General features: G+C 37.5%; 1 protein-coding gene across 1 annotated transcript in view; it reads left to right on the plus strand.

Moving 5' to 3' along the window:
- LOC143657651 (uncharacterized) overlaps positions 1-12900 on the plus strand; it is an 81484-nt gene that overhangs the window by 1382 nt on the left and 67202 nt on the right. The window lies entirely within an intron of this gene.

A 12900-nucleotide genomic window follows, 5' to 3' on the forward strand; every position in this document is an offset into this window, starting at 1 on the left:
ATCTTGACCAGCAAGTCCTCTGCGAAGAAGAATGATGAAGGTGGCCCACTGCTTTCTGCTTGTCTGATGGTAATTCTGGTATATTATGCTGTATCGTATTTACTTTCTGAGCATCTAACTCAGGGGTGTCCGGCTTTGTCTTACTGATGCTGTTACAGTGATTAGATATAATGTGACCAATGTGTTACACCCACAATTACTGATCCCTACTATTTTAAGGATGCTGTTGCAAGAATAGTACAAAGAACTCTCTTTACCTTTTATCAATTTTTAACATTTGTCACATTTTTCGGCCTCTCTGTCTCCCTCTCGGAGTCATATATATATATGTTTCTATATGTGTATAGAGTAAGTTGTGTGTATACATCAGGCTCCTTTACACCACGATGCATCAGTGTATATTTCCTAAGAAGAATGCTCTGTTACGTATCTATAGTATGGTTATCAAATTTAGAAGGATTTAACATTGATACCAATACTTGGATCCACAGAACCATTTTCCAGTTTTGTCAGTTGTACCGATAATGCCCTTTATAACACACACACATACACAAACACACACACTTTTTTTTCCCCATAAAATACAGAGAAGGATCATGTATTGCTTTTAGGGATCATATCTTTTTAATCGTATCTGGAACAGTTTCTTAGCATTTTTTTAAAGTTTTAAAATACGAATGACCGTCTATTTTCAACACTCTGTAGTACTGACATTCCTTTGTTCTTCCTCATGCAAAAACATTTTTTAATTTGTACATTTGTTGCTATCATTGTATACTCTAGGCATTCTTAGATTATACATCTCAGTCTTTATCGTCTGTCTTTCCTTCTGATTTCATATGTGCCCTCAGCCCTCCTCCCTCTCTCATTCTCACATTCAGCTTCATTCAGTGAACTTAAGTTATTGTGCTACAATCAGGTAGTATTATTCATTTCTGAATTTTTACAGTCAGTCTGGTTGCATAATCTGTATCCCTTCAGCTCCAATTACCCAATGTCTACCCTACTTCTATCTCCTGATAACCTCTGTTCTTAACTGACATTCTCCAAGTTCACTCATTAACGTCAGTTCATATCAGTGAGACCATACAGTATTTGTTCTTTTGTTTGTGGCTAATCTCACTGAGCATAACTTCCTCAAGGTCCATCCGCATTGTTACATGCTTCATGACTTTATTCTGTCTTACAGCTGCGTAATATTCCATCGTGTGTATATACCACAGCTTGTTTAGCCACTCTCCTGTTGATGGACACTGTGGCTATTTCCATCTCTTGGCAATTGTAAATAATGGTGCTATAAACATTGGTGTACAAATGTCTGTTTGTGTCCTTGCCCTCATGTCCTCTGAGTACATACCTAGCAATGGGATTGCTGGATCATATGACAATTCTATACTTAGCTTCCTGAGGAACCACCAAACTGCCTTCCACAGTGATTGTACCATTTGACATTCCCACCAACATTCGATAACGGTGTCTTTTTCTTTGCATCCTCTCCAGAGCTTGTTATTTTCTGTATTTTTTTGATAATGGCCATTCTGCTGGGTGTGAGATGATATCTCATCGTGGTTTTGATTTACATTTCCCTAGTAGCCAGTGAAGTTCAGCATTTTTTTCATGTGCCTTTTAGCCGTTTGTATTTCCTCTTCTGAGAAGTGTCTGTTCAAGTCTTTTTCCCATTTTAAATTGGGTTGTTTGTCTTTTTATTGTTGAGTTGAACTATCTCTTTATATATTCTAGATACTAGTCCTTTATCTGATATGTGGATTCCAAATATTGTCTCCCATTGTGAAGGCTGCCTTTTTACTTTCTTGAGAAAGTTCTTTGATGCACAAAAGTGCTTAATTTTGAAGAGTTCCCATTTATCTATTTTTTTCTTCACTGCTCATGCTTTGGGTGTGAGATCTAGGAAACCACCTACTATTACAAGTTTTATAAGACATTTCCCTAGATTTTCTTCTAGAAGTTTTATGGTCTTAGCTCTCATGTTTATGTCTTTGATCCACTTTGAGTTAATTTTTGTATGAAGTGTGAGATATAGATCCTCTTTTATTTCTTTTGCATATGGATATCCAGTTCTCCAAGTACCATTTATTGAAGAGACTGTTTTGTCCCAGGTGAGTTGACTTGACTGCCTTATCAAAGATCAGTTGTCCATAGATGAGAGGACCTATATCTGAACACTCTATTTTATTCCATTGGTCAGTATATCTATCTTTATGCCAGTACCATGCTGTTTTGACCACTGTAGCTTCATAATACGCCTTAAAGTCAGGTAGCATGAGAACTCCAACTTGATTTTTTTCCCTCAGGATACTTTTAGCTATTTGGGGCACCCTGCCCTTCCAGATAAATTTGGTTATTGGTTTTTTTATTTCTGAAAAGTAAATTTTTGGGATTTTAATTGGTACTGCATTGAATTTGTAAATCAGTTTAGGTAGAATTGACATCTTAACTATATTTAGTTTTCCAATCCATGAAGATGGTATGCCCTTCCATCTATTTAGGTATTCTGTGATTTCTTTCAGCAATTTCTTGTAGTTTTCTTTATATAGGCCTTTTGTATCCTTAGTTAAATTTATTCCCAAATATTTTTTTCTTGTGGTTGCAATTGTAAATAGAATTTATTTCTTGATTTCCCCCTCAGGTTGCTCATTACTGGTGTATAGAAACACTGCAGGTTTTTGAGTGTTGATCTTGTAACCTACCACTTTGCTGTACTCATTTATTAGCTCTAGAAGTTTTGTTGTGGATTTTTCGGGGTTTTCAACATATAGCATCATATCATCTGCAAACAGTGAGAGTTTTACTTCTTCCTTTCCAATTTTTATGCCTTGTATTTCTTTTTCTTGTCTAATTGCTATGGCTAGAACTTCCAACACAATGTTAATAACAGTGGTGACAGTGGACATCCTTGTCTTGTTCCTGATTTTAGAGGGAAACTTGTAAGCTTTCCCCACTGAGGATGATGTTGGCTGTGGGTTTTTCGTATATTCCCTTTATCATTTTGAGGAAGTTGCCTTCTATTGCTATCCTTTAAAGTGTTTTCAGCAAAAAAAAAAAAAAAGGATGTTGAATTTTGTCATATGCCTTTTCTGCATCAATTGAGATGGTCATGTGGTTTTTATGCTTTGATTTGTTGATATGGTGTGTTATATTAATTGATTTTCTTGTGTTGAACCATCTTTGCATAAGTGGGATAAATTCCACTTGATCATGGTGTGTAATTCTTTTAATGTGCTGCTGGATTTGATTTGCAAGAATTTTGTTGAGGATTTTTTCATCTATATTCATTAGAGAGATTGGTCTGTAGTTTTCTTTTTTTGTAGTATCTTTGTCTGGCTTTGATATGAGGGTGATGTTGGCTTCATAGAATGATTTAGGTAGCCTTTCCTCCTCTTCAGGATTTTTGAAGAGTTTGAGCAGGATTGGTATGAATTCTTTCTTGAATGCTTAGTAGAATTCACATGTGAAGCCATCTGGTCCTGGTCTTTTCTTTTTGGGGAGCTTCTTAATGATTGATTCAGTTTCTTTACTTGTGGTTGGTTTGTTGAGGTCATCTGTTTCTTCTCAAGTCAATACTGGTTGGTCATGCCTTTCTAGGAAGTTGTCTATTTCATCTACGTTGTCTAGTTTATTAGCATAAAGTATTTCATAGTATCCTGTTATTACTTCCTTTATTTCTGTGGGGTCAGTGGTTATGTCTCCTCTTCCATTTCTGATTTTATTTATTTGCATCCTCTCTCTTTTTCTTTTTGTCAACCCTGCTAAGGGTCCATCAGTTTTATTGATATTCTCAAAGAACCAACTTCTGGTTTTGTTGTTTTCATGTTCTCAATTTCATTTATTTCTGCTCTAATCTTTGCTGTTTATTCCTTTTTGCTTGCTTCGGGGTTAGTTTGCTTTTTTCCCTCTAGTTCTTCCAAGTGAACAGTTAATTTTTTGATTTTTGCTCTTCTTTTTTGATATAGGCATTTAGGGCAATAAATTTCCCTCTTGGCAGTGCCTTTGCTGCATCCCATAAATTCTGATATGTTGTGTTTTCATTTTTATTTGCCTTGAGATATGTACTGATTTCTCTTGTAATTTCTTCCTTGACCCACTGTTTAAGAGTTGTTGTTGAGCCTCCATATGTTTGTGAATTTTCTGGCCTTCTGTTATTGATTTCCAAATTCATTCCTTTATGATGCAAGAAAGTGTTTTGTATGCTTTCAGTCTTTTAAAATTTATTTAGACTTGTTTTGTGACCCAGCATATGATCTATCTGTGAGAATGATCCATCAGCACTTGAGAAGAAGGTGTATCCTGCTGTTGTGGGCTGTAATATTCTATAAATATTTGTTAAGTCTAGTTCACTTATCACATTATTCAAATTCTCTGTTTCCTTATTGATCCTTTGTCTAGATGTTCTGTCCATTGATGAGAGTGGGGAATTGAAGTCTCCAACTATTATGGTATATGTGCCTATTTCTCTTTTCAGAGTTTGCCTCATGTATTTTGGAGCATTCTGGCTCGGTACATAAATATTTATGATTTGTTATGTCTTCTTGTTGAATTGTTCCTTAACACATAGTTTCCTTCTTTGTCTCTTTTAATTGTTTTACATTTGAAGTCTAATTTGTTGGGTATTAGTATAGCTACACTTGCTCTTTTCTGATTGTTGTTTGCATGAAATATTTCTTCCCAACCTTTTACTTTCAACCTGTGTTTGTCCTTGAATCTAAAATGCATCTCCTATAGACAGCATATAGATGGGTCCTGTTTTTAAATCCATTCTTCTACTCTGTCTTTTTTTTTTTTTTTTTTACATGGGCAGGCATTGGAAATCGAACCCAGGTCCTTGGGCATGGCAGGCAAGCATTCTTACCTGCTCAGCCACCATGGCCCGCCCTCTACTCTGTCTTTTGATTGGGAAATTTAATCCATCAACATTTAGTATTATTACTGTAAGGGCAGTACTTTCTTCTACCATTTTGCCTTTTGTATTTTACATGTCATATCTAATTTTTTTCTCTTTTTACCTTTACTGATAGTCTTCATTTCTATATTCTTCTCCATACCTTCATCTATATACTCTTCTGTCTTTTCCTATCTGCCTCTAGTGCTCCCTTTAGTATTTCTTGCAGAGCCAGTCTTTTGGTCACAAATTCTCTCAGTGATTTTTCTGTCTGAAAGTGTTTTAATTTCTCCCTCGTTTTTGAAAGACAATTTTGCTGGATATTGAATTCTTGGTTGGCAGTTTTTCTCTTTTAGAATCTTAAATATATCATACCACTGTCTTCTTGCCTCCATGGTTTCTGCTGAGAAATCTACATATAGTCTTATTGAACTTTCCTTGTTTGGGATGCTTGCTTTTCTCTTGCTGTTTTCAAGATTCTTTCTTTCTCTTTGACATCTGATGTTCTGTTAGTAAGTGTCTTAGAGTATGTCTATTTGAAACTTTTCTGTTTGGGGTACGCTGCACTTCTTGGATTTGTAATTTTCTGTCTTTCATAAGAGTTGTGAAATTTTCAGTGATAATTTCCTCCATTAGTCTTTCTTCTCATTTTCCCTTTTCTTTTCCTTCTGGGATACCCACAACATGTATATTCATGTGCTTCATGTTGTCATTCAATTCCCTGAGTCCCTGATTATATTTTTCTATTCTTTTCCGTATATTTTCTTTTGCTTGTTGAATTTCAGATGTCCCATCCTTTGGTCACTAATCCATTCTCCTGCCTCTTGAAATCTAATATTATAGGTTTCCATTGTTTTTTTCATCTCTTCTACTGTGCCTTTCATTCCCATAAGTTCTATGATTTGTTTTTTCAGACTTTCAGTTTCTTTTTGTTTACCCATTGCCTCCTTTATATCCTCCCTCAACTCGTAGAGTTGATTTTTGATGAGATTTTTCATGTCTGTTTGAACATCCTGAATTAGTTGTTTCAACTCCTGTATCTCATTTGAATTGTTGGTTTGGTTCTTTGACTGGGCCATATCTTCAATTTTCCTAGTATGATTCATTATTTTTTGCTGGCATCTAGACATTTAATTTCCTTCATTAGTTTATTCTAGGAATTGCTTTGACTCTTTTTCCTGGATTTTCCTTATGGATGGCTTTAATCTCTGTCTGTTCTTTGACATTCAGCTCAGCTGTTCTAGACCTCTAGCTTAAGTTTTGTTTAACGAATTAGAATTTTTTCAGTTCTTGTTTTCTTGTTTCTTACCCTGCCTATATGGAACCTTTTTTCTTCCCTTAAGGAGGGTCTACTTAGATATTATAGATGCCAGTCCAATTTTACCAGACCAGACTGGCCTCCTCTCAGGAGTTAAGAGTCCCCTGCATCACTTTTCCCTGAGGGTGAGACCCAGCAGTTTGTGAGACTTTCTTATGAAGCCTTTAGACTCTGTGCTTTTCCTGTCCTGCCCAGTATGTGGTGCTTGTCTGCCTGTTGTTTCCCACCCGCGCAAAGTGGTGCCTTTAACTTCAACAGACTCTCCCTGCTTGGGGAGTGGTGGAGACAGAGTGGAGGTTGTAGGCCGGCTTTAATTACTTCAGCTTTCCTGTTCCTGGGGTCTGAATTCCTTGAGGGATTCCACCTGAGCTACCTGACCCCCTCTTGGGGTGGGGGTGGGGGAGTCTCAGCCTCCAGGGAATTATCTCCTGTCACCTGACCAGCCTCTTAGTCTCTCAGACAAGCTGGATTCTGCCCTGGCTTGGGGCAGTTGGAGCCTGAGAAGCCTTGCAGTTGTATCTAATGAGCAGTTAAGCAGTAGAAACAAAGCAGAAAAAAAAATCCTTTTCAGATCAGGATCCCCTTCCTTGGGTTTGTTAATCAAGAGCTTAAGTTGGTACGTTGCTCTGTGTATCTCCAGGTTCTATGTGCCCCTCCCCCCACTTTTAGGGTCCAGCCCTTTTCAAGTATTTTGTGCTGTTCAATCCAAAAAACCTCTGTTCCCGCCCCCCCATCACCATGATCTGGTTTTATAGTACTTCCATCATTCCAGAAAGTTCCTTCATGCCTGTTTGCACTTAACACATTCTAAATCCCCGAGACCTAGGTAATTGTTGATCTGCTTTCTATATCCATAAATTTGCCATTTTACTAGACATTTCAAATATATGGAATCATAGAATATGTAGTCTTTTGCATCTGACTTTTTAAATTTAACATACAGTTTTTGAAACTTATCTATGTTGTAGCAATTGTTATTGATGTTGTATCCATGTAGTAGCAAGTCATGTCAGTATTTTATTCATTTTAATTGCTGAATAGTATCTACTGTATTGATATATACCACATTTTGTTTCTTTATTCACTAGTTGGTGGACATGTGGATTATTTCCAGTATAAGGCTGCTGTGAATATTCATGTACATGTCTTTATGTGGACGTATGTTTTTATGTCTCTTGGATAGATTTCAAGGAGTGGGTTTTTTGGGTCATATGGTAAGTTTATGTTTCACTTAAAAACAAAACAAAACATGGCAGATTATTTTCCAAGGTGACTGTACAGTTTTACATTCCAAAACAGCAATGTATGAGTGTTCTAGTTTCTCCACATTCTTGCCAACACTTCTAGTATTGTTTGTCTTTTTTATTATAGCCGTTCTAGTTGGTATGTTGTGTCATCTCATTATAGTTTTCACTTACATATCCCTTAAAACTGATGATGATGAATATCGTCTCATGAGCTTGTTAGTCATTATATATTTCCTATGGTGAGATATCTATTCACATCTTTTGCCCATTTAAAAATTAGATTGTTTTATTATTAAGTTGAAAGAGTTCTTTATATGTTCTGAATACAAAATCTTTATCAGAAACATGATTTGGAAGTATTTTCTTCCAGTCCATGTGTTTTAGTTTGCTAAAGCTGCCAGAATGCGACAGACCAGAAATGAACTGGTGTTTATAAAAGGGATTTATTTAGTTTACAGTTCCTCAGAGGAAAGGCAGCTGGCTTTCTCTGTCATATGTGAGGGCATATGTGACATGTGCCGACCTTCCCTCTTGGCTTCTGGATTCAAATGGCTTTCCCCTGGGCAGTTCCTTTCTGCATCTCCGAATGTCTGTGTCTGAGCACTTTCTCTCTCTTCTGACTCTTCCTTTTAAGCCTCCAGTTGATCAAATTGAAATGTCATTCATTGAGGAAGGGACTCCCCTTAGTTGACTGCGGATATAATCAGCCATAGAAGAATTTCACATGCTGATGATTTAAGTCCACAGCAGCAACTGGACACTGTCACCTGGTCACGTGGACATCTGAACCTAATTACTACAGTGTCCACCCCTTGTCAGCTTGCAACTATATACATCACCTTAAACCATACTTAAGCTCTAAATAGAGAACAATAACAGACACATTTTTTCACCTAACAATGCTCATCTATCCGCATATAATGCACTAAATCTTTCTGTACACAAAATACATTAATTTCATCACAATATAATAAAAGACTGAATCATTCTACTAACAATACAAATACAATACCAAATAAAAAATAGGGTACAATCTCATCAAAGTCAGTTACAAGCATGGTCTGTCCTAAAGAAATTCCCTTCTAGCCATGGACCTGTGAGCTTAAAACAAGTTATCTTCTTCCAATATACAGAGAAGGAACAATCATAGGATAAATGATCCTACTGCCATAGGGAGAAATTGGGAGGAAAGCAGGGTCACCAAACCTAAACGATTCTGAAAACCTGTAGGGCAAACTCCATTAGACTTCGACATCTGAGATCGGTTCATCCTCAGGGCTTTAGAAAGCAGCAGTCTCACCCTTTCGAAGAACCTACTCAGCTACTCTGTTCTCTTCAAACACTGGGATGAGGGTTGCAACATTGGGGAACATTGGGGAGCCCACCTTTTTCTTGGCCCTACCCTCCTCAAGCATCTAAGCATCTAAGTGGCAGTCAGATTCTCTGCCATCTCCAGGGTGCATGTTCAACTCCTTCAGAACAATGGGGTAGCAGCCAGGAGCTCCTTAATCCCTAGGGAATATGTTCTGTCCTCTCCAAAACCTGGGGCACCAGAACTGTTCCTGAACATTGAGGCGGAAGGCCCACCCTTTGGCTCCAGGGCAAACTCCCTCTCTCCACATACCCAGATGAATCTGCTGTCCTCACCCAAGGTTCCTTTGCTTCAGACTTTAGCTTCTGTGCTGGTTTGAAAGGATGTATGTCCCCTAGAAAAGCCATGTTTTAATCTAAGTCCTGTTTTGTAATGGCAGAATAATCCCTATTCAATACTGTTATGTTTAAAACTGTAATCAGAGCATCTCCATGGAGATGTGATTTAATCAAGAGTAGTTGTTAAACTGGATTAGGTGACATGTCTCCACCCATGTGGGCGGGTCTTGAGAAGTTTCTGGAATCCTATAAAGGAGGAAACATTTTAGAGAATGAAGGAGATTCAGAGAGAGCAGAGAATGCTGCAGCACCATGAACACAGAGAGTCCATCAGCCAGTGCTTTGGAGATGAAGAAGGAAGATGCCTCCCGGGAAGCTTCATGAAACAGGAAGCCAGGAGAGAAAGCTAGCAGATGATGCCGTGCTCGCCATGTACCCTTCCAGCTGAGGGAGAAACCGTGAGTATGTTCACCATGTGCTTTCTCATATGAGAGAGAAACCCTGAACTTCATCGGCCTTCTTGAACCAAGGTATCTTTCCCTGGATACCTTTGATTGGACATTTCTATAGACTTGCTTTAATTGGGACATTATCTCGGCCTCAGAACTGTAAACTAGCAACTTATTAAATTCCCCTTTTTGAAAGCCATTCTGTTTCTGGTATATTGCATCCAGGCAGCTAGCAAACTAGAATACTTCCATGGTTCTATATTTTTTCGTCTATCTGTTCATTTTCTGTCTCATTTAGTCCAGACTGCCAGTGGTTCTGTTTATACAGATCTTTCAAAAAAATATGTTGATTTGACATGTAGCATGCAGGGATCAAAGCCATCAGACAATACGACTTTCCAGAAATCCTTTCTGGTTAACTCCATCTCCAGTCCTGGCTTGTCCTGTAATGACTTATTGGTTCCATGTTTGGTTAAATCCTCACATGGGGCACTATTCCCTGGGAGTCTCACTTTCTGGAAGCCCAGAATTTTCCAGACCATCAACCTCTAGTTTCTTTGTACCCAAAGGTTCAGTTCTTAACTTACCCCTTTTTTGTCGCATTTTACTATAAACTGCAAGGAGAAACCAGGCTGTATCTTGCACACTCAGCTTGCAAATCTCCCCAGCCAAATATCCCAGATTGTTGCATTCGATTTTTCCCATCCATCCAGCACCAGGACTCAATTTTGCCAAACTTTCTGTCACTTCAAAACAAGGGTCATCTTTCCAATCTGCAATGGAAGTATTTTTAGAGTCCATGTTTCTACCAGCAGTCTCTTCAGAGCAATCTAGGCTTTCTTTATCAAGCACCTCACAATTCTTCCAGAATCCTCCCCTTATCCATTTAAAAAACCATTCAACATGTTTCATATTTGCAAATACGGCAGCACCCTACTCTTCTGTACCAAAATCAGTTTTAGTTTGCTAAAGCTGTTGGAATGCAATAGACCAGAAATGGACTGGCTTTCATAAAGGGGATTTATTTAGTTACAGATTTAGTTCCTCGAGGAAAAGGCAGCTGGCTTTCCTCTGGCTTTGTCATATGGGAAAGCACATGGCAACATCTGCTGACCTTTCCTCCCAGCTTCTGAATTCGAATGGCTATTCTCATGGCGATTTCTTTATACATTTCCAAATGTTTGGGTCTGAGCTCCTTCTCTCTCTTCTGATTCCTCCTTGTAAGCCTCCAGTTGATCAAACTGAAATGTCACTCATTGAAGAAGGCACTCCCCTTAGCTGATTGCTGGTATAATCAGCCATAGATGAATTTCACATGTTGGCGATTCAAGTCCTTAGAAACAGAACAACTGGGCACCATTACCTGACAAGTTAACGCCTGAACCTAACTACTACACCATGTATTGTTTTTATATCTTAATGGTGAATTTTTTTATTAGAGAGGTTATAGGTTTACAGAAAAATTATGCAGAAAGTACAGAGTTCTCATGTGCCCATTACCCAGTTTTCCTTGATATTAGCACTTGGTATTAGTGTGGTACTTTTGTTATAATTCATGATACAGTATTGTTATAATATTAGCTATGTCCACAGTGTACATTAATTAAGCATTAACTCCCCATTCCATATCCCTGCCCCTGTCCTGGGTAAACTGTATGCCAGCTCATGAGTCTATGAATTTACATATTCAAATTATTTCATACATGTGAGATCATACAGTATTTGCCCTTTGTGTCTGTTTACTTCATACAACATTGTATCTTCAAGATTCATTTGTGTTGTTACATATGTCAGAAGTTCATTGCTTTTTATGGTTGGGTAATATTCCATTGGATGTATATAATACATTCTGTTTATTCATTCATCTGAAGATGGATACTTGCATTTTTTCTGTCTTTGGCAATTGTGCATGATGCTGCTATGAACACTGGCATAGCATTTGATCCATTTTGAGTTAATTTTTATATATGGTGTGAGATAGGGATCCTCCTTCATTCTTTTGCATATGGCTATCCAGTTCTCCCAGTACCCTTTGTTGAAGAGACTGTTCTTTCCTAATTGAATGGACTTGGTAGCCTTATCAAAATCAATTGGTGACTCAGCAGGCAGAGTTCTCGCTTGCCATGTTGGAGACCTGGGTTCAATTCCCGGTGACTACCCATGCCACCCCCCCCCCCCCCAAAAAAAATAAAATCAATTGGCCATTCCTGTGAGGGTTTATTTCTGAACTCTCAGTTTTATTCCATTGGTCTATATATCTGTTCATTTGTCGGTACCATGCCATTTTGACTATTGAAGCTTTATAATGAATTTTAAAGTCAGGAAGTGTGAGTCCTCCCACTTAGTTCTTCTTTTTCAAGACTGTTTTGGCTATTTAGGGTCCTTTGCCCTTCTATATAAATGCGTTGATTGGCTTTTCCATTTCTTCAAAGTTAACTTGGGATTTTTAGTGGGATTGCATCGAGTTTGCAAATCATTTTGGGTAAAATTGACATTTTGACAATGTTTCATCTTCCAATCTATGAGCATGGAATGTCCTTCCATTTATTTAGCTCCTCTGATTACTTTTAGCAAGTTTTTTACTTTTCCATGTATAAATCTTTTATATCCTTGGCTAAATTTATTCTGGGTTTTTTTTTTTTTTAGTTGCTATTGTAAATGGAATTTTTTCTTGACTTTTTCTTCAGAGTGCTTATTACTAAGCACTAAATCAGGTGTAGAAACACTACTGATTTTTGCATGTTGCTCTTGTACCCTACCATTTTGCTGAATTCATTTATTAGCTCTAGTAGCTTTGTTGTAGTTTTTTTTTTTTTGGGACTTTCTATGTATAGGATCATGTCAACTGCAATTAAGAATGTTTTACTTCTTTATTTCCAGTTTGAATGTCTTTTATTTCTTTTTCTTGCCTAATTGCTCTGGCTAGAACTTCCAGTACAATGTTGAATAACAGTGGTGACAGTGGGCATCCTTGTCTTGGTTGTGATCTTAGAGGGAAGATGTTCAGTATTTCACGATTGAGAATGATGTTAGCAGTGTTTTCTTTATGTATGCCCTTTGTCGTGTTGAGGAAATTTCCTTTTATGCCTATTTTTCGAAGTGTTTTTATCAAGAAAAGATATCGAATTTTGTCAAATGCCTTTTCTGCCTCAATTAAGATGATCATGTGTTTTCCCCCTTCTTTTTGTGTATTACGTTAATTGATTTTCTTTTGTAATCAATCTTGTATTCCAGGGATAAGTTCCACTTAATCACGGTGTATAATTCTTTTAATGTATTATTGGATTTGATTTCCTAGTATTAAAAATATTTTTATTGGGGCGGGCCACGGTGGCTCAG

Source organism: Tamandua tetradactyla, chromosome 15 (genome assembly GCF_023851605.1).
Source record: "Tamandua tetradactyla isolate mTamTet1 chromosome 15, mTamTet1.pri, whole genome shotgun sequence".
Taxonomy (NCBI): Eukaryota; Metazoa; Chordata; class Mammalia; order Pilosa; family Myrmecophagidae; genus Tamandua; species Tamandua tetradactyla.